Consider the following 25,229-nt stretch of genomic DNA (forward strand, 5'->3'; position numbering starts at 1 on the left):
CCCACCTGGACAAAATGAACACCTATGTGAGAATGCTATTCAATGACTACAGCTCAGCGTTCAACACCATAGCGCCCTCAAATCTCATCACTAAGCTAAGGACCCTGGGAGTAAACACCTCCCTCTGCAACTGGATCCTTGACTTCCTGACGGGCCGCCCCCAGGTGGTAGGGGTAGGTAACAACACATCCCCCACGCTGATTGTCAACACGGGGGCCCCTCAGGGGTGCGTGCTCAGTCCCCTCCTGTACTTCATGTTCACTCGTGACTGCACGGCCACGACTCCAACACTAAGTTTGCTGATGACATAACAGTGTTAGGCCTGATCATCAACAAGGGAGGAGGTCAGAGGCCTGACCATGTGGTGCAAGCACAACAACCTCTCCCTCAACGTGATCAAGACAAAGGAGGTGATTGTGGACTACAGGAAAATGTGAACTGAGCACGCCCCCATTCTCATCGACAAGGCTGTAGTGGAGCAGGTTGAGAGCTTCAAGTTCCTTGGCATCCACATCACCAACAAACTAACATGGTCCAAGCACACCAAGACAGTTGTGAAGAGGGCACAACAAAACCTATCCCCCCTCAGGAGACTGAAAAGATATGGCATGGGTCCTCATATCAACCTTCAAAAGGTTCTACAACTACACCATCGAGAGCATCCTGACGGGTTGCATCACTGTCTGGTATGGCAACTGCTCGGCCTCCGACCACAAGGAACTACAGAGGGTAGTGCGTACAGCCCAGTATATCACTGGGATCAAGCTCCCTGCCATCCAAGACCTCTATACCAGGCGGTGTCACAGGAAGGCCCTAAAAATTGTCAAAGACTCCAGCCACCCTAGTAGACTGTTATCTCTGCTACCGCACAGCAAGCGGTATCGGAGCGCCAAGTCTAGGTCCAAGAGGCTTCTAAACAGCTTGTACCCTCAAGCCATAAGACTCCTGAACAGCTTATCAAATGGCTACCCAGACTATTTGCATTGCCCCTCCCCCTCTGCTACCCTCTGTTATTATCTATGTATAACCACTTTAATAACTCTACCTACATGTACATAATTAACTCGACACCGGCGCCCCCCGCACATTGACACATTGACTCTGTACCGGTACCCCTTGTATTTAGCCCCACTATTGTTATTTACTGCTGCTCTTTAATTATTTGTTATTCTTATCTCTTGTTTTTTGGGGGAATTTTATTTAAAAAATCCCTAAAAATCTGCATTGTTGGTTAAGGGCTTGTAAGTAAGCATTTTACTGTAAGGTCTACCTACACTTGTTGTATTTGGTGCAGGTGACAAATAAAATTAGATTTGATTTTGGATTTGATTAAAGAGCTGTGAATTCCAGTATGCAGATGAGATGAGCTGAGCTGAAAACACTGGCTGGGAGAGAGAGTGGCTGGCAGGTGCACAGTTCTAGTGTCATGGTGTTGGACCTTACCGATTGGCTCTAAAAAGTGTTATCACAAATAGCACTTGAAACAATGGCATCCATGCCAGAGAAAGAGATGCTTTAATCATTTGCGAAAGGAGTGCTATCAGCTGCTGTGTTTTTTTTCAAATGAACATGTTTTGTTTGATGGCTTCATCCTCAGCCAAATGATTTGTCCTGCTCTTTTGAAGTGTATCTGTGAATGCCATAGTCTGTTTTTATGACATTTTTCTTTTCCAATACTACTGTTCACTAGGTTTTTTGGGACATTGATGGAAAAGAAGCGAGAGAAAGGGAACGTCGCTCTTCCCTCATCTGAAGGCATTGTCTGTGTCATTGGGCTTTCAATGTGCTTTATCAGCAGAGCGCAAAATGGTTGTGTGAAATTTGCTGTGCATGCTTTACGGAATTGACATCGGAAAAACTCTATTCTTCTCAAGATGTCTGGCTCGGGTGTAGAATAAAACAAAAATTGTACTTGCTTATTATGTATTTCTTATTAAAGTTAAAGAAGCCTATTGATGTGGATCTTTTGGGGCTTCAGTCCTGGAAGGGTTATTTCATGGCTCTCCGTCAATTTAATGTCCTACTGATATGACGAGACTTTGAAGTTAAATTATTTCCGGTATTGTGTACTGTAAGTACTGGTATCCCCAGTATAATGCAACGACTTTCCTAATTTCACTGACCTTGATGGGGATTTTCAAAAACAGAAGCACAGAGCAGATGTCACTTCTACTATTTAGTTCTCTGTCTGCATTAAACTGGTTTATGAAGGCTATGTACACACAACTAGGTTGCATACCATCGTATAGGGCTAACATAAGACTAGAAATGAAAACTAGCTTCTTACTTGTTGATGTTGCAAATCAATTCGACACTACTGCCACAAAAAAATATGATTTCAATCACGTATAAGAATAGGTATAGGTCTAGCTGTCAGTGGGTGAGAGATGGAGTAGGATTGGACTGCGAGTGAGAGTTTGCGTTTCACCAGGTGACAGTAACTGTCAACCGTTGAGCAGTGCTGTGCCAAGCATATTCACTTGGGTAGAGAATTATGATTTAAGCACGAGAGAAAAATGTCTGATCGTACCTCAGTCACCAATCGTTTTGATAGGAATAACCCATGTGGGAAATGCCTCTCATTTCTGATCTGTGACAAATAGTAAATGCGCAAGACAAAAACCTGCAGTATTAAGCAGTGTTTCCACTACAATTGCTGAAGCGGGTCAGGCCCCTTCATGAAACAGTGTTGTCCCCCTGTCTAAATCGATGTAAATACATTTAATTGCTTTCCATTTCATTTGTTTGTGGACGTAGACCTGTATTTTGCTTCATGGGTCTTGCGCTCTAAGGTAAAAATAAGCTAGGGGGCATAATATGAGGGCAAATTCCACTTTCCTGTGTACTATATTTCTGAGGAACAGTATTCCAATGTAGCATTCCCCCAATAGTGTATCACAATTCAAAGGAGTAGAACATCTGTTTCTCTGTACTGTTATAGGCTTAGCACAAAGGCAGAGCCTTCTTATTTATACACTGGATTTATTGCCTCCAATGGATCACCGCATGGACATTTTCTGTCTTAAAATCAATGGCTTGATTGCATTCGTTTTCCTTTCCTTTAAAAATGGGTAATTTCATTGCTCAAGTGAAATTCCATCTGGCCCCTAAATACAGTATCATTCATTCCTGAAATGTCACTATGAAAGGGATGGGGGTGGTGCAGGAGGAAGGAGGCAGAGGTTGCTCCCGTGAAGCAATGTTTCTGTCAACATAACTCAGCGCACACTTAGCCCTCTGCTACGGCCGCCGAACATTTAACACGGGCACCTCAAGGACCTCAATGTAAAAGCGGAAGGCTCCGAGCAGGGAACATACGAGGGGTAGGAGGGGGGAGAGGAGGAAGGGACAGATCATCTTTGATTTGTGGAGAGAATAGTGGCCATGAAATCTGTGAACATCAAGCCTTTAGTGGCACCCAGCAGAATGCCATGCACTTCACAGCAAGGACAAGATCCTCCTCTCTGTCTCCCCTTGTCCACAGCTAATCCAGCAGGGTGGGTAGGCTCTCATGATAACTGAGCTGGGCTCTATTTAAATTTGACCTGACAGCCATGATTGGATAAGACTCATGAAAGGAAACAGAAGAAAGAAACTGTAAATGTGAGCGTGCGTGCGAAACGTTTATTAAGACAGTCTTTCAATGGTGGTAATAGCCTCTCCTGTGAAGGCATACTATGCTGCTTGATAGATGTGGGGCTGACAGGTCATTTTTCAGTACGTTTCGCCAGCCAAGGGAAGAAGAAACATGTTTGCAGACGTTTCTCATGACTACTTCTATTTTCAGCCTAATGTCATAGTCTCCACACCAACACAGTCCTATATTGAAGTCTTGTATTGATATTATATGATAACAATATCCTTGTGCTGATTTGTATTAAGCAGAGGACAACAAATTAAGAACTACTGGTGCTAGTTATATGAAAAGAAACACCATAATGAAAAGAAAGACCATCATTTAATGGAGATTATGGATAATATGCTGTAGGCCTGCCATTTAGTTTTTCTCCATACAATATCAGTCAATTTGTAAGAATAGGGCTGTTCCATCATAGCATTAGGACCAGTGCCCCCACACATTGACTCTGTACTGGTACCCTCCTGTATATAGTCTCGCTCTTGTTATTTAACTGCTGCTCTTTAATTACTTGTTACTTTTATTTGTTATTCGTTTATATATATATATATATATACACTGCTCAAAAAAATAAATGGAACACTCATCCTTCTAGATCTATCGGCTGCCTTCGATACTGTGAACCATCAGATCCTCCTCTCCACCCTCTCCGAGTTGGGCATCTCCGGCGCGGCCCACGCTTGGATTGCGTCCTACCTGACAGGTCGCTCCTACCAGGTGGCGTGGCGAGAATCTGTCTCCTCACCACGCGCTCTCACCACTGGTGTCCCCCAGGGCTCTGTTCTTGGCCCTCTCCTATTCTCGCTATACACCAAGTCACTTGGCTCTGTCATAACCTCACATGGTCTCTCTTATCATTGCTATGCAGACGACACACAATTAATCTTCTCCTTTCCCCCTTCTGATGACCAGGTGGCGAATCGCATCTCTGCATGTCTGGCAGACATATCAGTGTGGATGACGGATCACCACCTCAAGCTGAACCTCGACAAGACGGAGCTGCTCTTCCTCCCGGGGAAGGACTGCCCGTTCCATGATCTCGCCATCACGGTTGACAACTCCATTGTGTCCTCCTCCCAGAGCGCCAAGAACCTTGGCGTGATCCTGGACAACACCCTGTCGTTCTCAACCAACATCAAGGCGGTGGCCCGTTCCTGTAGGTTCATGCTCTACAACATCCGCAGAGTACGACCCTGCCTCACACAGGAAGCGGCGCAGGTCCTAATCCAGGCACTTGTCATCTCCCGTCTGGATTACTGCAACTCGCTGTTGGCTGGGCTCCCTGCCTGTGCCATTAAACCCCTTCAACTCATCCAGAACGCCGCAGCCCGTCTGGTGTTCAACCTTCCCAAGTTCTCTCACGTCACCCCGCTCCTCCGTTCTCTCCACTGGCTTCCAGTTGAAGCTCGCATCCGCTACAAGACCATGGTGCTTGCCTACGGAGCTGTGAGGGGAACGGCACCTCAGTACCTCCAGGCTCTGATCAGGCCCTACACCCAAACAAGGGCACTGCGTTCATCCACCTCTGGCCTGCTCGCCTCCCTACCACTGAGGAAGTACAGCTCCCGCTCAGCCCAGTCAAAACTGTTCGCTGCCCTGGCCCCCCAATGGTGGAACAAACTCCCTCACGACGCCAGGACAGCGGAGTCAATCACCACCTTCCGGAGACACCTGAAACCCCACCTCTTTAAGGAATACCTAGGATAGGATAAGTAATCCCTCTCACCCCACCCCCCCTAAGTTTTAGATGCACTATTGTTAAGTGACTGTCCCACTGGACGTCATAAGGTGAATGCACCAATTTGTAAGTCGCTCTGGATAAGAGCGTCTGCTAAATGACTTAAATGTAAATGTAAATGTAAACTTAAACAACACAATGTAACTCCAAGTCAATCACACTTCTGTGAAATCAAACTGTCCACTTAGGAAGCAACACTGATTGACAATAAATTTCACATGCTGTTGTGCAAATGGAATAGACAACAGGTGGAAATTATAGGTAATTAGCAAGACACCCCCAATAAAGGAGTGGTTCTGCAGGTGGTGACCACAGACCCCTTCTCAGTTCCTATGCTTCCTGGCTGATGTTTTGGTCACTTTTGAATGCTGGCGGTGCTTTCACTCTAGTGGTAGCATGAGACGGAGTCTACAACCCACACAAGTAGCTCAGGTAGTGCAGCTCATCCAGGATGGCACATCAATGCGAGCTGTGGCAAGAAAGTTTGCTGTGTCTGTCAGTGTTAGTGTCCAGAGCATGGAGGCACTACCAGGAGACAGGCCAGTACATCAGGAGATGTGGAGGAGGCCGTAGGAGGGCAACAACCCAGCAGCAGGACCGCTACCTCTGCCTTTGTGCAAGGAGGAGCAGGAGGAGCACTGCCAGAGCCCTGAAAAATGACCTCCAGCAGGCCACAAATGTGCATACCACCCATGAGGATGGTATGAGGGCCCGACGTCCACAGGTGGGGGTTGTGCTTACAGCCCAACATCGTGCTAGGACGTTTGGCATTTGCCAGAGAACACCAAGATTGGCAAATTCGCCACTGGCGCCCTGTGCTCTTCACAGATGAAAGCAGGTTCACACCGAGAACATGTGACAGACGTGACAGAGTCTGGAGACGCTGTGGAGTACGTTCTGCTGACTGCAACATCCTCCAGCATGACCGGTTTGGCGGTGGGTCAGTCATGGTGTGGGGTGGCATTTCTTTGGGGGGCCACACAGCCCTCCATGTGCTCGCCAGAGGTAGCCTGACTGCCATTAGGTACCGAGATGAGATCCTCAGACCCCTTGTGAGACCATATGCTGGTGCGGTTGGCCCTGGGTTCCTCCTAATGCAAGAAAATGCTAGACCTCATGTGGCTGAAGTGTGTCAGCAGTTCCTGCAAGAGGAAGGCATTGATGCTATGGACTGGCCTGCCCGTTCCCCAAACCTGAATCCAATTGAGCACATCTGGGACATCATGTCTCGCTCCATCCACCAACGCCACGTTGCACCACAGACTGTCCAGGAGTTGGCGGATGCTTTAGTCCAGGTCTGGGAGGAGATCCCTCAAGAGACCATCCGCCACCTCATCAGGAATATGCCCATGCGTTGTAGGGAGGTCATACAGGCATGTGGAGGCCACACACACTACGGAGCCTCATTTTGACTTGTTTTAAGGACATTACATCGAAGTTGAATCAGCCTGTAGTGTGGTTTTCCACTTTAATTTTGAGTGTGACTCCAAATCCAGACCTCGATGGGTTGATACATTTGATTTCCATTGATCATTTTTGTGTGATTTTGTTGTCAGCACATTCAACTATGTAAAGAAAAAACTATTTAATAAGAATATTTCATTCATTCAGATCTAGGATGTGTTATTTTAGTGTTCCCTTTATTTTTTTGAGCAGTGTATATTACTTTTTTATTTTTTAAGATGTAAACTGCATTGTTGGTTATGGGCTCGTAAGTAAGCATTTCACGGTAAGGTCTGTTGTATTCGGCACATGTGACTATTACAGTTTGATTTGATTTGACTTGAATATGAGTCAGCCCAGCAGTGAGCTACAGTAAGTCTCTTTCAAACCACTAGTATCACTGGTTCACCGTACCAGTCCTGCTAACCACCGAGAAGAATGACCGTCGTCTACACAAAGTCAGGGGTCATGGCCAATGTCCATGCATCGGTGCACCATGCAATTTAACCAAACGCTAGTCCGGATATATAGATCCCTGTCTCAAACTTCTGACTTCCAAACTCGCCATCTCAGCTCCTCCACTTGTATTGGCATCAGGGTTGAGGTCAATTCCAATGACATTTTTGAATTCACTCGTAACATGGAGAAGTTGAATTGGAATTGTAAAAACATTGAATTGAATTGAAATTAAATATTTTTTACATTTCCCAGTTAATGGATTTTAAGCATAGAGTATCAACAATTTACTCTAGGCAGAACCACGGGATGTAGGGGTTCTGAGGGTGCTGCAGCTCTTTAAGAAATATACACTACCGGTCAAAAGTTTTAGAACACCTATTCATTCAAGGGGTTTTCATAATATAATTATAGTGAAGACCTCAAAACAATGAAATAATCGTGTTCAGACAGCCTAGCTACACTGGAAATATAGGAAAACAGGTTAAAATGATTAAAAACGAATCCTACAGTTTTTGCCCACGCTACAGACAACTATATTGGTCCACTAATACAGGACTAGTTTTAGAACACTTACTCATTAAAAGGTTTTTCTTCATTTTTACTATTTTCAACATTGTAGAATAATAGTGAAGACATCAAAAATATGAAATAACCCATATGGAATCATGTAGTAACCAAAAAAGTGTTAAACAAATCAAAATACTGTATATTTTATATTTGAGATTCTTCAAATAGCCACCCTTTGCCTTGATGACAGCTTTGCACAATCTTGGCAATCTCTCAACCAGCTTCATGAGGTAGTCACCTGGAATGCATTTCAATTAACAGGTGTGCCTTCTTAAAAGTTAATTTGTGGAATTTATTTCCTTCTTATTGCATTTAAGCCAATCAGTTGTGTTGGGACAAGGTAGGGGGTATACAGAAAACAGCCCCAAGGAAAAGGGAGGCTATTTGAAGAATCTCGAATATATTTTGATTGAACACTTTTTTAGTTGCTACATGATTCAATGTGTTATTTCATAGTGTTGTCGTCGTCACTATTATTCCACAATGTAGAAAATACTACATATAAAGAAAAACCCTTGATTGAGAAGGTGTTCTAAAACCTTTGATCGGTAGTGTACATACAGTTGAAGTCGGAAGATTACATACACTTAGGTTGGAGTCATTAAAACTCGTTTTTCAAACTCTCCACAAATTTATTGTTAACAAACTACTGTTTTGGTAAGTCGGTTAGGACATCTACTTTGTGCATGACACAAGCAATTATGGCCAAACAGTTCTATTTTTGTTTCATCAGACCAGAGGACATTTCTCCAAAAAGTACGATCTTTGTCCCCATGTGCAGTTGCAAACCGTAGTCTGGCTTTTTTATGGCGGTTTTAGAGAGCCGTGGCTCCTTCCTTGCTGAGCGGCCTTTCAGGTTATGTCGATATAGGACTAGTTTTACTGTGGATATAGATACTTTTGTACCTGTTTCCTCCAGCATCTTCACAAGGTACTTTGCTGTTGTTCTGGGATTGATTTTCACTTTTCACACCAAAGTACATTCATCTCTAGGAGACGTATCTCCTTCCTGAGCGGTATGACGGCTGCATGGTCCCATGATGTTGATACTTGCGTACTATTGTTTGTACAGATGAAGGTGGTACCTTCAGGCATTTGGAAATTGCTTCCAAGTATGAACCAAACTTGTGGAGGTCTACAATTGTTTCTCTGAGGTCTTGGCTGATTTCTTTTGATTTTCCCATGATGTCAAGCAAAGAGGCACTGAGTTTGAAGGTAGGCCTTGAAATACATCCACAGGTACACCTCCAGTTGACTCAAATTATGTCAATGATCCTCTCAGAAGCTTCTAAAGCCATGACATAATTTTCAGGAATTTTCCAAGCTGTTTAAAGGCACAGTGAACTTAGTGTAGGTAAACTTCTTACACACTGGAATTGTGAATTGTGACAGTGAATTATAAGTGAAATAATCTGTCTGTATAAACAATTGTTGGAAAAATTACTTGTGTCATGCACAAAGTAGATGTCCTAAACAACTTGCCAAAACTATAGTTTGTTAAGAAGAAATTTGTGGAGAGGTTGAAAAACGAGTTTTAATGACTCCAACCTAAGTGTATGTAAACTTCCGACATCAACTGTATATACTGAGATCATGTGACAGATCATGTGACACTTAGATTGCACACAGGTGGATTTTATTTAACTAATTATGTGACCTCTGAAGGTAGTTGGTTGCACCAGATCTTATTTAGGGGCCTCATTGCAAAGGGGGTGAGCACATATATTTTTTGTTGTTGAATTTTTTTAAACAAGTCATTTTTTAAATTTCACTTGACCAATTTGGACTATTTTGTGTATGTCCATGACATGAAATCCAAATAAAAATCCATTTAAATTACAGGTTGTAATGCAACACAATATTTAAAAACCAAGGGGGATGAATACTTTTGCAAGGCACTGTATGCGCTTTATCTTTAAAGGAAACGTAAGGATGCTTTGCACAGAGAGTGAGGAAAGAGAGTTTATTTCTTCCCACGGCTCCCAGACTTGCTCTGAAGTAAACACATATGCACCACAGCCTCTTTGAGGAATCAATGGGCCAAGGAAATAAAACGAAGCTACTAGGGTTGACCAAATCGTAGGCAGTGCGGTGTATGGCTTGCAAGCTAAATGGGTTGCTGATGCTCAGTTAAAACGGTGCTCAATCTCCTACTGTGTCATAGAAGCACTTTAAAAGTAGTTTAAATCAGATTTAATGGTGGTGTTTATGGGCATTGGAATCAAAGATGGATGATCTTAAGGAGAAATGACACAGGGTGTCATCATAATTATTCATGAATAGCCATAACGTTTTGTGGCTTCTGGAGCTTAAAGATGAGATATCAGCAGGAGCTGCTGAGTACATGCTGCTAGATACAGCCAATGTGTCCCAAATGACACCCTATTCCCTACATAGTGTGCTACTTTTGACCAGAGCCCTGTGGATGCACTATGGGAATAGAGTGACATTTGGGACACTGCCAGTATCTCTCTGCATTCCCCTGGGTGTGCATATACACTACAGCCTGGGCTCTTTCAGAACAGGTGTATATATACACCACATCCTGGGTTATATACACTACAGCCTGGGTTATATACACTACAGCCTGGGTTATATACACTACAGCCTGGGTTATATGCACTACTGTCACGCTGGTTATAAGGGATCGGGAGACAGGCGCAGGAATGCGCAATAGGGGTTTTAATTGACCCAAATTACAGCATGCTATGTAAAGGCACGGGGACAAAGACCAAACAAACACGTATACAACACACAGGGTTGAAACCCAAACAAAATATCTTGGAGTACCTCGAATAAATACAGGGGGCGCACAATGATACCACATGGGACCAAACCCGTAATCATCTGCACAATACCAGTGGCACGAAAGCCAAAACAACACAGCACAGGTACTCACACGACCAACGGACATTGTAACAATAATCGACACGACAATGGTGAACAAAGGGCACATTCATTAAATTACTAATCAATGGGGATGGGGACCAGGTGTGAGTAATAACACAGTTCCAGTAGGATCCTTGACAACTACAGTCTGGGTTAACTACACTACAGTCTGGGTTATCTACACTACAGTCTGGGTTATCTACACTACAGTCTGGGTTATCTACACTACAGCCTGGGTTATCTACACTACAGTCTGGGTTATCTACACTACAGCCTGGGTTATCTACACTACAGTCTGGGTTATCTACACTACAGTCTGGGTTATCTACACTACAGTCTGGGTTATCTACACTACAGCCTGGGTTATCTACACTACAGTCTGGGTTATCTACACTACAGCCTGGGTTATCTACACTACAGCCTGGGTTATCTACACTACAGTCTGGGTTATCTACACTACAGCCTGGGTTATCTACACTACAGTCTGGGTTATCTACACTACAGTCTGGGTTATCTACACTACAGTCTGGGTTATCTACACTACAGTCTGGGTTATCTACACTACAGCCTGGGTTATCTACACTACAGTCTGGGTTATCTACACTACAGTCTGGGTTATCTACACTACAGCCTGGGTTATCTACACTACAGTCTGGGTTATCTACACTACAGCCTGGGTTATCTACACTACAGCCTGGGTTATCTACACTACAGTCTGGGTTATCTACACTACAGTCTGGGTTATCTACACTACAGCCTGGGTTATCTACACTACAGTCTGGGTTATCTACACTACAGTCTGGGTTATATACACTACAGCCTGGGTTATCTACACTACAGTCTGGGTTATATACACTACAGCCTGAGTTATCTACACTACAGTCTGGGTTATATACACTACAGCCTGGGTTATCTACACTACAGTCTGGGTTATCTACACTACAGTCTGGGTTATATACACTACAGTCTGGGTTATATACACTACAGTCTGGGTTATATACACTACAGTCTGGATTATATACACTACAGTCTGGGTTATATACACTACAGTCTGGGTTATATACACTACAGTCTGGGTTATATACACTACAGCCTGGGTTATATACACTACGGTCTGGGTTATATACACTACAGCCTGGGTTATATACACTACAGCCTGGGTTATATACACTACAGTCTGGGTTATATACACTACAGCCTGGGTTATCTACACTACAGTCTGAATTATATACACTACAGTCTGGGTTATCTACACTACGGTCCGGATTATATACACTGCAGCCTGGGTTCATTGCCAGATAAGATGACTTGCAAGCCATCAAAACACTTAACCCCCCAAAGACACCCCCCCCCCCCCCAGAGCTCTTGGAGGTATGATGCCAAAGCATTCACGTTTGACTGGGTTCATGTACAGCATTCAAAATGTCTCCCTCCCATTTGGAAGTTGAACTGCCCAGGGTTCAGGCAAAGTGTCCTACTGGCGTGTTATGCTGTGTGGCAGTAGCTTCAGCAGCAGACCCTGACACACCCGGCACCGTGCCCACTCAAGGTGATCCTGGAGGCATGTGGTGAAGAAAGATGCAAAACAGCACGCATAAGGAGTAAGGGCAGACACACACACACACACCTACCCCTGAGCAGCTGAAAAATCCTCACTTAACCTCCTTGGGCAGGGTCCCTGCCATGTGTGAGCATGAATAATGTAACCGTGGTGATGAGGTTGGCGAGAGGGAAGCAAGGACACAGTAATGAAGATGGCTTCCTGAGATGCCACCTTGCTGGGCACAATACTGCCCGTTACGCTAGAGGGGCCATTTCTTTCTTTGGCATTATCTCCCTCTCTTCTCTGACTGCTGTGGATAAGAAAGGTTAAGACACAGGGTCAGATGCTCCCTCCAGTTCTCTATGGACTTAATACTGGTGTATGTAGTTGTAGTCACTTCTTGTTTAGAGCATATGTTTTTGAATTATGTGTTAGATAAATAGTTGTGTGGGTGGATAAATTGTAGCCTGAGTTTTTATAAAGTACATTCATCAAGTTGTTTGGCATGACATCGAGTTGGCTAAAGAAGTAAGTAGATAAAGATAGGGAACTAAGCATCCCCCATGTCTACAGACCACAACCAAATACTGTATATATATATTATATCATTACACTCTACCTCTTGATCCTACAATAAGGACCCCATTCCTTTATAACCTAAATTGCCCGGAGTATACCTGCAATTAGGTAACGATAGACTCTGCCATCTTAAATGTTGGATGAAGTATTGATTCCTTGTTGTAATATCAACCAAATCAATTGACCAAATGAACTCATGAAGTGATTTTAAAATAAACCGTTGTCACATAGTGCTGTAACACTAGTGTGTACATTTATGGCTCATCCAGGCCTAGCTAGTGTACTGTAGCTGTGGCTAAGGTGTGTATTATTATGTTAGCACACTGCTGTGAGGCTGGGGCCTGCCATGGGACCACTGCTGTGAGGATGGGGCCTGCCATGGGACCACTGCTGTGAGGCTGGGGCCTGCCATGGGACCATTGACGTGGGCTGGACTAAGTGAGGCTGACAGCAGGCTCTCCCGGTGCTACAGCTCTCATTTCACACAGCCCGTCTTAATGGGAAGGGCTGGGCCAGAGCTGCTGCTGCTTGACAGCCTGCTGTTTCTTTCTCTCTCTGTTCTTCATCTCTGTTTCTTCTCTCTATCTTTTTTCTCTCTTTTTCTCTGAAGCGAGGCTGCTCTGTCTACATAAATTCTGCTGTATGATCAGAAATCACAGGCTCTCTCACTGTCAAAAAGAGCATTGGAGCACACTTGGTTTGTGTGTGTGTGTGTGTGTGTGTGTGAGTGTGATCCCTCTCGTACATCAGGCCAGGTGCTCATGTCTCCCTACTGTCTGTGTGCTGGTCAGTTTTTTAGTTGTTGTTATTGTTGTGGCCTCTGTGTAATAGCCCACTAAATTAATTTGAATTCAATCACTTTTTGACAGCACTCTTTTTGATTTGAATGAAACCGTCCATCCATATTTGCCCATGGTAGAAATGCTCAGATTGTCACGTATACTCCCTCTCCGGCCTCTAGGTCATCAGGCTGCTGATTATCCCGCACACCTGTCAACATCGTCTCGCGCACCAGCGCCTCATGACACTCACCTGGACTCCATCACCTCCTTGATTATCTTCTATTTCGTTTATTTATTAAAACACTCACTCCCTGAACTTGCTTCCTGACTCATTTACTCTGAGCGCACCCGTTACAGAATAACACCTCACCTAAGGGAAGCATCAGGGAGTGCCATTTTTTTGTGTCAGAGTAAATGACGTCGGGTCCGTGAACCGCTACAGGCTCTCATGCCTCAGCCGGATCGCCAGGCTCCCCTGCCTCAGCCGACTCGTCAGGCTTTCATGCCTCAGCCGGATCGCCAGGCTCCCCTGCCTCAGCCGACTCGTCAGTCTTTCATGCCTCAGCCGGATCGCCAGGCTCCCCTGCCTCAGTCGACTCGTCAGGCTCTCATGCCTCAGCCGGATCGCCAGGCTCCCCTGCCTCAGCCGACTTGTCAGGCTTTCATGCCTCAGCCGGATCGCCAGGCTCCCCTGCCTCAGTCGACTCGTCAGGCTCTCATGCCTCAGCCGGATCGCCAGGCTCCCCTGCCTCAGCCGACTCGTCAGTCTTTCATGCCTCAGCCGGCTCGTCAGGCTTTCATGCCTCAGCCGGATCGCCAGGCTCCCCTGCCTCAGTCGACTCGTCAGGCTCTCATGCCTCAGCCGGATCGCCAGGCTCCCCTGCCTCAGCCGACTCGTCAGGCTCTCATGCCTCAGCCGGATCGCCAGGCTCCCCTGCCTCAGCCGACTCGTCAGTCTTTCATGCCTCAGCCGACTCGTCAGTCTTTCATGCCTCAGCCGACTCGTCAGTCTTTCATGCCTCAGCCGGCTCGTCAGTCTTTCATGCCTCAGCCGGCTCGTCAGTCTTTCATGCCTCAGCCGACTCGTCAGTCTTTCATGCCTCAGCCGACTCGTCAGTCTTTCATGCCTCAGCCGACTCGTCAGTCTTTCATGCCTCAGCCGACTCGTCAGTCTTTCATGCCTCAGCCGACTCGTCAGTCTTTCATGCCTCAGCCGGCTCGTCAGTCTTTCATGCCTCAGCCGGCTCGTCAGTCTTTCATGCCTCAGCCGGCTCGTCAGTCTTTCATGCCTCAGCCGGCTCGTCAGTCTTTCATGCCTCAGCCGACTCGTCAGTCTTTCATGCCTCAGCCGACTCGTCAGTCTTTCATGCCTCAGCCGACTCGTCAGTCTTTCATGCCTCAGCCGACTCGTCAGTCTTTCATGCCTCAGCCGGCTCGTCAGTCTTTCATGCCTCAGCCGACTCGTCAGTCTTTCATGCCTCAGCCGACTCGTCAGTCTTTCATGCCTCAGCCGGCTCGTCAGTCTTTCATGCCTCAGCCGGCTCGTCAGTCTTTCATGCCTCAGCCGACTCGTCAGTCTTTCATGCCTCAGCCGACTCGTCAGTCTTTCATGCCTCAGCCGACTCGTCAGTCTTTCATGCCTCAGCCGACTCGTCAGTCTTTCATGCCTCAGCCGACTCGTCAGTCTTTCATGCCTCAGCCGACTCGTCAGTCTTTCATGCCTCAGCCGACTCGTCAGTCTTTCATGCCTCAGCCGACTCGTCAGTCTTTCATGCCTCAGCCGACTCGTCAGTCTTTCATGCCTCAGTCTTTCATGCCTCAGCCGACTCGTCAGTCTTTCATGCCTCAGCCGACTCGTCAGTCTTTCATGCCTCAGCCGACTCGTCAGTCTTTCATGCCTCAGCCGACTCGTCAGTCTTTCATGCCTCAGCCGGCTCGTCAGTCTTTCATGCCACCACCGGATTGCCAGACTCCCCTGCTTCAAACGGTCTGTCAGGTTCCCGCACACCCAGCTGACTCGACAGGTTCCCGTGCCTCAGCTGGTGTGACAGGTTCCCGCACATCATCAGGGGTGACCTGTCCACTCCTGATCCCCGGGTCCGTCCCCTTTGACGGTGTCCTGCGGCTGGAGGTCATCAGGCTGCTGATTATCCCACACACCTGTCACCATCGTCTCACACACCAGCGCCTCATGACACTCACCTGGACTCCATCACCTCCTTGATTACCTTCCCTATATCTGTCCCTCCCCTTGGTTCTTTCCACAGGTGTTATTGACTCTGTTTTCATGTCGGTGAGTTGTTTGTGTTTCGTGTTTTTGGTTTGGTTTATTTATGAAAACACTCACTCCCTGAACTTGCTTCCTGACTCTCAGCGCACTCGTTACAGAGGGACTTTTTTCTCTTGAATGCCAAAACATTCAAGAGATTAAGGTGCTCTAGGTTTTTACCTATTTTACATACCCCACCATACCATGAGCCATCCATGTCGTCATTACTGGAAAATATAAACGGTTGAAAATAAGTTTACAAACAACCGGTGGCGGGCACAACACAAAACCTCAGATTTTGCGAAATTGTTTAAGCTACAACATACTGTATGTGAATATGAAAAAATGTGGAGATTGTTGTGACAATTGAAGGTTTCAAAATGACAATTCGCAGAATTGTCTTTTCTCCAAGATATGGTAACAAAACAACTCTAAGCTTTTAAATGATATCAAACTCAAACCTATATTTTCCAGTGATGAAGACATGTATGTCTCATGGTATGGCGAGGTATGTAAACTGGGTCAACTTTAAGCACCTTTATCTCTTGAATGTAAAATATTTGGGCTCCCGTGTGGCGCAGCGGTCTAAGGCGCTGTATCTCAGTTCTTGAGGCATCACTCTGATTCGAATCCAGGTGGTATAATTGGAACGATAACTGGAATGAACTGCAAAAATCACTGAAGCTGGAGACTCATATCTCCCTTACTAGATTTAAGCACCAGCTGTCAGAGCAGCTCATAGATCACTGCACCTGTACATAGCCCATCCAACTACCTCATCCCCATACTTTTATTTATTTATTTATTTATCTTGCTCCTTTGCACCCCAGTATCTCTACTTGCACATTCATCTTCTGCACATCAATCACTCCAGTGTTTAATTGATATATTGTAATTACTTCGCCACCATGGCCTATGTATTGCCTTACCTCCCTTAACTTTCCTCATTTGCACACACTGTATATAGATTTTTTTCTACTGTATTATTGACTGTATGTTTGTTTATTCCGTGTGTAACTCTGTGTTGTTGTATGTGTCGAACTGCTTTGCTTTATTCTTGGCCAGTTATAAATGAGAACTTGTTCTTAACTAGACTACCTGGTTAAATAAAGGTGAAATAAATACATGTTTAAAAAATAACAAACGGCCGTGATTGGAGTCTAATAGGGCGCATAATTGGCCCAGCGTCATTTGGCCGGTGTAGGTCGTCATGGTCAATAAGAATTTGTTCTTAGCTGACTTGCCTGGTCATTTCTTTTTGAGGGGGGGGGTCATTCAGGTCCAAAAAGTCACTTCACCCTTCTTCCATGGGCAAACATGTATGGAATATTTTGTTTATATTAAAAAGGATGCTCTCAAAAAGTGATTGAATTCCAATGAATTTGCCCCATACCAACACTCCCAAAAGGACTGATTCAATCAAGTCAACCCTCCACGTCACCCCGACCTCCATCACAAGCTATTTCATGCTCCCGGAACGTTGTTGAAGCTTATCTGAATGAACGGACACCAATTTCCAGTGACAAAACACTTCATTATCCGGGCAGAGGGGAAGTGACAGGGGGGTTAACAGTGTGGATGATGAATTGGCGTTGTGTTGTGAAAGAAGCCACTTCAGCCACTTGGTGTCCTGTCGAAGGCGACTAGTGACTCTGTCTCCTCGGTTCGTGACTGAACTCTGAGGCCTCTTCCTGGTGGAGGGAATAGGGCGTCCGGTGGGTTGCCTGAGTGGTTTTTACTGTTGCGCTTCTCTCAGCCACATGTTCTTTGGTCCAACTAGTTGATGGATACGTTGACATCCTCGGCCCTCTTCCTCCTGCTCTTTGAAAGGGGGCCCAGATGGTATCTTTTAAAACATGTTACTCCGATTTTAGTCAGCTAAACGCTCAGGGGCCCTGGGTGATGGATGGATCCAGTAATGTAGGGGACAGGGGATAGAATATGTAGAGGGACGTTTTGAAGTGTGTATTGCCTTACTCTACTCCTGCTTCTCTCTCTCATTTTCCCTCCCTGTCTTCGTCTCTCCCTGTCATTCCCTCTTTCCTTCACTTCCCACCTCTGGTCATTATTACCGTGGGCGTGTGTAGTAGTTCATCGATATCAGCCATGGTTTTGTTTTCCAAAGATTTATAATCGGATCAGGCTTCCCTGATTAAATATGTATAATACCAGTGTTACCAAAGAGAGATTTAATTTGTTCCAATGAAGTGTAAAAAAATAAAAGATGTTCTAGGGGTGATTCTTTGGGGGAGATTGGAAAATGAAAGCTTCCCTGTTTCTTGTCACTCAGAGTTAAGTGACAACCAGTGTGAGCTATCTTCTTGATTCCTCTCCCCGACTCTTGAGAGGGTCTCTGCTGCTAGTTAGCATTTTGCCAAGTCTGAGGTATGGAACATTATAACATGTCTCCAAACACGGCAGATAATAGAAGATAGAATGTGCAAAGTTGGAGAGGAAGACAAGGATTCTGAACAGAAACACCTTTTTTTCTTCCACCTAAAACTTTAATACAACTTTGAAAATAGCTCATCTCACTCACCTTTTTCTGCTGGGCTGCTAGCTGCCAGCTGTGCATTAAACTTTTATGGCTCTGTTTGAACTCTTTGGGAGTGCACTCAATTTTGGTCACCTCTAACCTTTCTTCCCCACACAGATGTATTAGAGAGCTCGACACACCTTAACACAGACCTGGTAACTGCCTAACCTCCCCCAAAGTATATCTCTTATCTCCCTCTTAGCCGTCATTTCCAGGCATTTTACCCCCAAACCTTCAAGGAGGGGCCAAATCAAATGGGATTTGTGCAGTTATCGATGTTTGTAAAGGTCGGTCGTCTGGGGGCGGTGGGCGTGTGTTAAGGCGAGTAAGGAGAGGGCTCCTGTTGCATGTTAACATGGCTATCAGACTTGGAACGGGTCGAAGTGCTCCACAGGCCAGCGCTATATCCCCGTCTGGGGGAGTAATGAAATCTCAGAGCTGGCTCGGCCAGGGGACCACGCTCATTGGCATTCTTCCCCTATCCGCCTCTCTGTTTCTCTGTTTCCTACTGACAGCCAGGGCTCAGTGTTCAGCTCCCCAGCAGCCAGTATGAGGAGGGGGGGCGCGTGCTGGCTGCTGATAAGAAACACCCTATAACGGGATGATGGGACTGGTGGAGCCAGTCTCTCTCTCTTCCTTGAGCAGGGCACTTAACCATCCTTTACTCCTGGGGCACCGTACTACTATAGCTGACCCTGTAAAACAACACATTTCACTGCACCTATCCGGTCTCTCTCTCTCTCTCTCTCTCTCTCTCTCTCTCTCTCTCTCTCCCTCTCTCTCGTACGATTAAGGACTGAACACATAGAAAAGCATGCTTTTGCATGTCTGTATGTCATTGGTTTTGATAGGAGGGCTTCTCCATTGGCACGCGGCCCAAATCCAATAATTGAAAATGCCAAAATGACAGATGTTTGATGTGCCTCTCTGACCCTCCTCACTTCCCCTCATAGGTCCACCCTCTGAGGAGAGAAGGAGAGCGCCATTGGACCCCCACGTGCCAGCGACTGGCCCTCCCCTAGGAAGAGACGCGTTGGCCTGATTCCACGGAGACGCCGAATCTGCAGCCACGTCAATCACGTCTTCACCACTGGGTAATTAATCACAAGTGACCGATTTCAGTTTTTTGGTGTGTGGAGAGATTGCAGATCTAGCTTCAAAGATGAGGAAGTTTTATGTTGTTTTCCCCTCCATAGTGATTTCATCCATGTTTATCTGAAGTCCTAACCTCTCAAAGGGTGCGATGTTAAGGGAGAGAGAGAGAGGGAGAGTGGAGGAGAGGGGGAGAGAGGTAGAGAGAGAGAGAGAGGGAGGGAGAGTGGAAGAGAGGGGGAGAGAGGGAGAGAGAGGGAGAGAGGAGGAGAGGGGGAGAGAGGGAGAGAGAGAGGGAGGGAGAGTGGAGGAGAGGGGGAGAGAGGAGAGAGAGAGAGAGAGAGAGGGAGGGAGAGGGAGCGAGAGGAGGAGAGGGGGAGAGAGGGAGAGAGAGGGAGAGTGGAGGAGATGGGGAGAGAGGAGGAGAGGGGGAGAGAGGGAGAGAGAGAGAGAGTGAGTGAGAGGGAGAGTGGAGGAGAGGGGGAGAGGGAGAGAGAGGGAGAGAGGAGGAGAGGGGGAGAGAGGGAGAGAGATGGAGAGAGAGACAGAGAGGGAGAGTGGAGGAGAGCGGGAGAGAGGGAGAGAGAGGGGGAGAGAGGGAGAGAGAGGGAGAGTGGAGGAGAGAGGGAGAGTGGAGGAGAGTGGAGGAGAGAGGGAGAGAGAGGGAGAGTGGAGGTGAGAGAGAGGGAGAGTGGAGGAGAGGGGGAGAGGTAGAGAGAGGGAGAGGGGGAGAGAGGGAGAGTGGAGGAGAGGGAGAGAGAGGGAGAGTGGAGGAGAGGGAGAGAGAGAGAGGGAGAGTGGAGGAGAGAGAGAGGGAGAGTGGAGGAGAGGGAGAGAGAGGAGAGAGAGAGAGAGAGAGAGAGAGAGAGAGAGAGAGAGAGAGAGAGAGAGAGAGAGAGAGAGAGAGAGAGAGAGAGAGAGAGGGAGAGGGAGGGAGGGAGGGAGGGAGAGGGAGAGTGGAGGAGAGGGGGGAGAGGGAGCAGGAGGTGATCTCTCAAGCCAAGCATGCGACATAGGACCTGGGTTGCTGGGTTCCCCAGAGGGGGAAAGGGGCGATGTCGTTCTTCAGTCAATCGACTAGAAATACATTTCATTCAGTCTCCTGGTGCCATCTGAGAAGTGTGGCAATCTCACCAATAACATTTCAAATCGGGCCTCTTTCAGATGGATAGAAAAGTGGAGGCTAAACCAATGTTTTTGTATGAAATGCAAGCCTCAACTGAGAGGAATTAGCAACCACTGTAGCACACACGTGCCAGTCAATGTAGGGGGTGACAGCAGGGCTTATGACAGCCATTCATGGGTCTTATGTTCAAGTCTGCAGTGTTTTTAGTGTGTTCTTTGTATGCCAATGGTTTGCTAATGGCTATTAACCAGGCGCTAGCACTGCTAACCCTATGTTGTTTCTCCAGAGCGGAGACTGAAATGGAAAAAGTAAGGCTTAAAGTGTTCAATGAAAATAAGATATAAGAAGACCACTCTGTGTACCTCTCTCTCTCTCTCTCTCTCTCTCTCTCTCTCTCTCTCTCTCTCTCTCTCTCTCTCTCTCTCTCTCTCTCTCTCTCTCTCTCTCCGCCTCCTCCTTCCTTCCATCGCAGGCCCTCTGAATGCCCCAGCAGTGGGTCATATCCGTGTTGATTTGTTTACTCCCCTTCCCACACATCGTATGGGCTCACATGATCGTGGCGAAAGACGAGAGCATGCTTTGTTTTGCAACCCCGCTTCTGCCCCTGGCCCTGCAACACACAATGTATTTAATCATTTTCATCCGCCCCCACACACACCCAGCCAGCAGTCAGTCAGTCTTCCCTACATATCCCGACCCCATCAGACAAGCCATGGCTTCTCCTCCGAGTTAGATAAATGCCTGCTGGGTCCTGGGTGAGCTGTCATTTAGGTGTGTTTGACCCGCTGGAGCCAATTCAGTTAGTGTCTCCCCACAAGTAATATCCTCTCGCCTACCCTTATCTCTGGCTCTAAATGAAAGAGCACCAGCCCCGGCGTGTCGGGCAGGGAAGCGGAACTATTTGCAGATGTAGGGAGAACGGGAAATACAGGGTGTTACAGTTGAAGTCAGAAGTTGACATACACTTAGGTTGGAGTAATTAAAACTCATTTTTCAACCACTCCACAAATGAACAAGCTTTTGTTTTGGCAAGTCAGTTAGGACATCTACTTTGTGCATGACACGTGTAGTTTTTCCAACAATTGTTTACAGATGATTTCACTTATAATTCACTGTATCACAATTCCAGTGAGTCAGAAGTTTACATACCCTCTGTTTAAACAGCTTGGAAAATTCCAGAAAATGATGTCATGGCTTTAGAAGCTTCTGATAGGCTAATTGACATAATTTGAGGAGGGGAAAAGGAGGATGTATTTCAAGGCCTACCTTCAAACTCAGTGCCTCTCTGCTTGACATCATGGGAACATCTAAAGAAATCATCCAAGACCTCAGAAAAAAAAAGTCTGGTTCATCCTTGGAAGCAATTTACAAATGCCTGAAGGTCCCACGTTCATCTGTACAAACAATAGTACGCAAGTATAAACACCATGGGACACACAGCCGTCATACCGCTCAGGAAGGAGATGCATTCTGTCTCCTAGAGATGAACGTACTTTGGTGTGAAAATCAATCTCAGAACAACAGGAAATGACCTTGCCGGAGGAAACAGTTACAAAAGTATCTATATCCACAGTAAAAATGAGTCCGATATCGACATAACCTGAAAGGCCGCTCAGCAAGGGAGAAGCCACTGCTCCAAACCCGCCATAAAGAATCCAGACTACGGTTTGCAACTGCACACGGGGACAAAGATCGTACTTTTTGGAGAAATGTCCTCTGGTCTGATGAAACAATAATGGAACTGTTTGGCCATAATGACCATCGTTATGTTTGGAGGAAAAAGGGGGATGCTTGCAACCCGTAGAACAATCAACCGTGAATAACAGGGGTGGCATCATCATGTTGTGGGGGTGCTTTGCTGCAGGAGGGACTGGTACACTTCCCAAAATATATGTCAGCATGAGGATGGAAAATTATGTGGACATATTGAAGCAACATCTCAAGACATAAGTCAGGATGTTAAAGCTTGGTCGCAAATGGGTCTTCCAAATGGACAATGACCCCAAGCATACTTCCAAAGTTGTGGCAAAATGGCTTAAGGACAACAAAGGCGGTTCTAAGGATGCTCTACTGTGGCATCCTCTCCCCACCAGTGTTCTCCCCGGTTCCTATTGGCCCACCCCTCCTTCCTCTAGCACAATCTCTATTATCTCCTCTGCTCCAGAGGCTGTGGCTAACGCAGAGGATAGGGATGAGGATAGGGTGGCAGGGAGCAGACTTTGTATGTTGAGCTCTCAATGGAGCATTCACTGTGTGTCTGTGTCTGTCTGTGTCTGTCTGTGTGTGTGTGTGTGTGTGTGTGTGTGTGTGTGTGTGTGTGTGTGTGTGTGTGTGTGTGTGTGTGTGTGTGTGTGTGTGTGTGTGTGTGTGTGTGTGTGTGTGTGTGTGTGTGTGTGTGTGTGTGTGTGTGTGTGTGTGTGTGTGTGTGTGTGTGTGTGTGTGTGTGTGTGTGTGTGTATGAGAGAAATAGAGAGATATTGAGATTGTGTGTGCACTTGTTATGGGTTCAAAGTGTGGGGGTTGGAGCGTGTGTTCCGTTGTGGAAAAAGTACCCAATTGTCGTACTTGAGTAACAGTAAAGATACCTTCATAGAAAATAACTAAAGTAAAAGTGAAAGTCACCCAGTATAATCCTACTTGAGTAAAAATCTAAAACTATTTGATTTGAAAATATACTTAAGAATCAAACGTAAAAGTACAAGTATAAATAATTTCAAATTCCTTATATTAAGCAAACCAGACAGCACCCTTTTTTAAATTTTATTTATTTACGGATAGCTAGGTGCACTCTCCAACACTCAGACATAATTTACCAATGAAGCATGTGTTTCGTGAGTCCGCCAGATCAGAGGCAGTAGGGGTGACCAGGGATGTTCTCTTGATAAGTGTGTGAATTAGACCATTTACCTGTCCTACAGGTAAAGTGTATGTGTTCATGGTGTATGTGTGTCTGTTATGTTAACAACCACACAGCTTTTGTTTTGAGCTGAGAAACGTTCCCCGTGTGCATGTGGGTGCTCTCATGTTCCTTCACGCACGTCAACCTGCATACGCCTGTGTGAAATGAAATCAGCAGGCATTCAGTTAAGGCTAACAGGACTTGACATTTTGTATGTTAGAGACAGATGCTTGCTCCAATTCCTCCATCAGAAAAATTTCACCTTACTTCATTTTATACTGAGGATATCTCTCTCACTGAGCCAATACAGTCATCAAAAGTGTTACTTTTTCACCATTAAATAACATAAAAACTGTGTTCTGACACAGAGTCATGATCAAGGAGGCTTGGGTTAGATCCCAGAGCCATGATCAGGCAGGCTTGGGTTAGATCCCAGAGCCATGATCAGGCAGGCTTGGGTTAGATCCCAGAGCCATGATCAGGGAGGCTTGGGTTAGATCACAGAGCCATGATCAGGAAGGCTTGGGTTAGATCACAGAGCCATGATCAGGGAGGCTTGGGTTAGATCACAGAGCCATGATCAGGGAGGCTTGGGTAAGATCAATTCAGTTGTTTTATCTAATCTGAAGTGTCTAAAGCGTTAGCCAATTAGATTATCTGTATCGATTTACCTCAGCAGACGGCCCATAAACCAGTAATATTAGCCTCATTGTGAATCTGGGTCTTTTCCCTCCTCTCCCTACCGCAACGTGTTCCACTCAAACCCCCGGGGAAGCTCATTTACACTGATCATATCAGTGAGAATATGGATGTCGTCCTGAACAATGGAGTCCTTAAGTGTCCTGTTGTATGGAAGATGGGGACAGCAAGACATTTTTCTTGCTTACGAGTGAGGATGGCCTGTGTGATAGCGCACAGGGTTGTCAATGAAAGCACACATTCTATTTTCTACTGTTCTGGGCCCAACCCCTGTCTTGTATAATCAGAGTAAATTGATCATTATAGAGCGAAAACGATATTTTGAAATAGAATGTCAAGAAAATGGAGAAGAGTCTTGAATAGCATTAAAAGAAATGTGATGATGATTTATGCATAAGTACAGTGGATGTAGTGTAGTGTGACATCACTGAAAAGTAATAAGGCTTTCTATTCTGCCTGCTGAGGCGGCTTGAGCTGTTTGCCGTTTCAAATGGAAAGCTTGCCCTAAAACGGGCGCGGGCAACCTTCAAACGTGTGCGAGGCGGCGTTGGTTAATCTAAGTTGATGTTGCTGAACCAAATTGGGAGGCCCATCATCATTAGAGGTCGACTAGCCAGGATGAATGATGCTTTCTCAGCAGCTTTGTGCGATGTGAGAGGAGCTTTCATGTGAAATACTGGCGGCGTTGTGGCGGGCGAACCGTTGTGTGAAGGAGAGAGTGTGTTGGGTGGGGTGGGGCGGGGGAAGTGTAAAACTGTTCTGTGTTGTTCAGTGTATGCTGCCTGACTTTGGTGCCACACTGACACGTCGTAGGGTTGCTGTGGAGTGTGTGTGTGATGGAGATTAGGGGAAGGGTGAACCCATTGATCAGTGGTGTGTGTATTGTGAGAGTGTGTGTGCATGTGTATATGTATTGGTGTGTGTGTCTTTATGTTTGTGATCCACATTGCGTGTGTGTGTGTTTGTTCAGA

General features: G+C 46.0%; 1 protein-coding gene across 1 annotated transcript in view; it reads left to right on the top strand.

The window, feature by feature from the left end:
- drp2 (dystrophin related protein 2) overlaps window positions 1-25,229 on the top strand; it is a 270,718-nt gene that overhangs the window by 23,618 nt on the left and 221,871 nt on the right. Inside the window, exon 2 of the mRNA XM_046296549.1 lies at window positions 19,396-19,536. The gene's annotated coding sequence lies outside the window, so the exon portion shown is untranslated. The remainder of the gene's footprint in view (window positions 1-19,395; window positions 19,537-25,229) is intronic.

The sequence above is a fragment of the Oncorhynchus gorbuscha genome, linkage group LG13 (assembly GCF_021184085.1).
Source record: "Oncorhynchus gorbuscha isolate QuinsamMale2020 ecotype Even-year linkage group LG13, OgorEven_v1.0, whole genome shotgun sequence".
NCBI classification, from domain to species: Eukaryota; Metazoa; Chordata; class Actinopteri; order Salmoniformes; family Salmonidae; genus Oncorhynchus; species Oncorhynchus gorbuscha.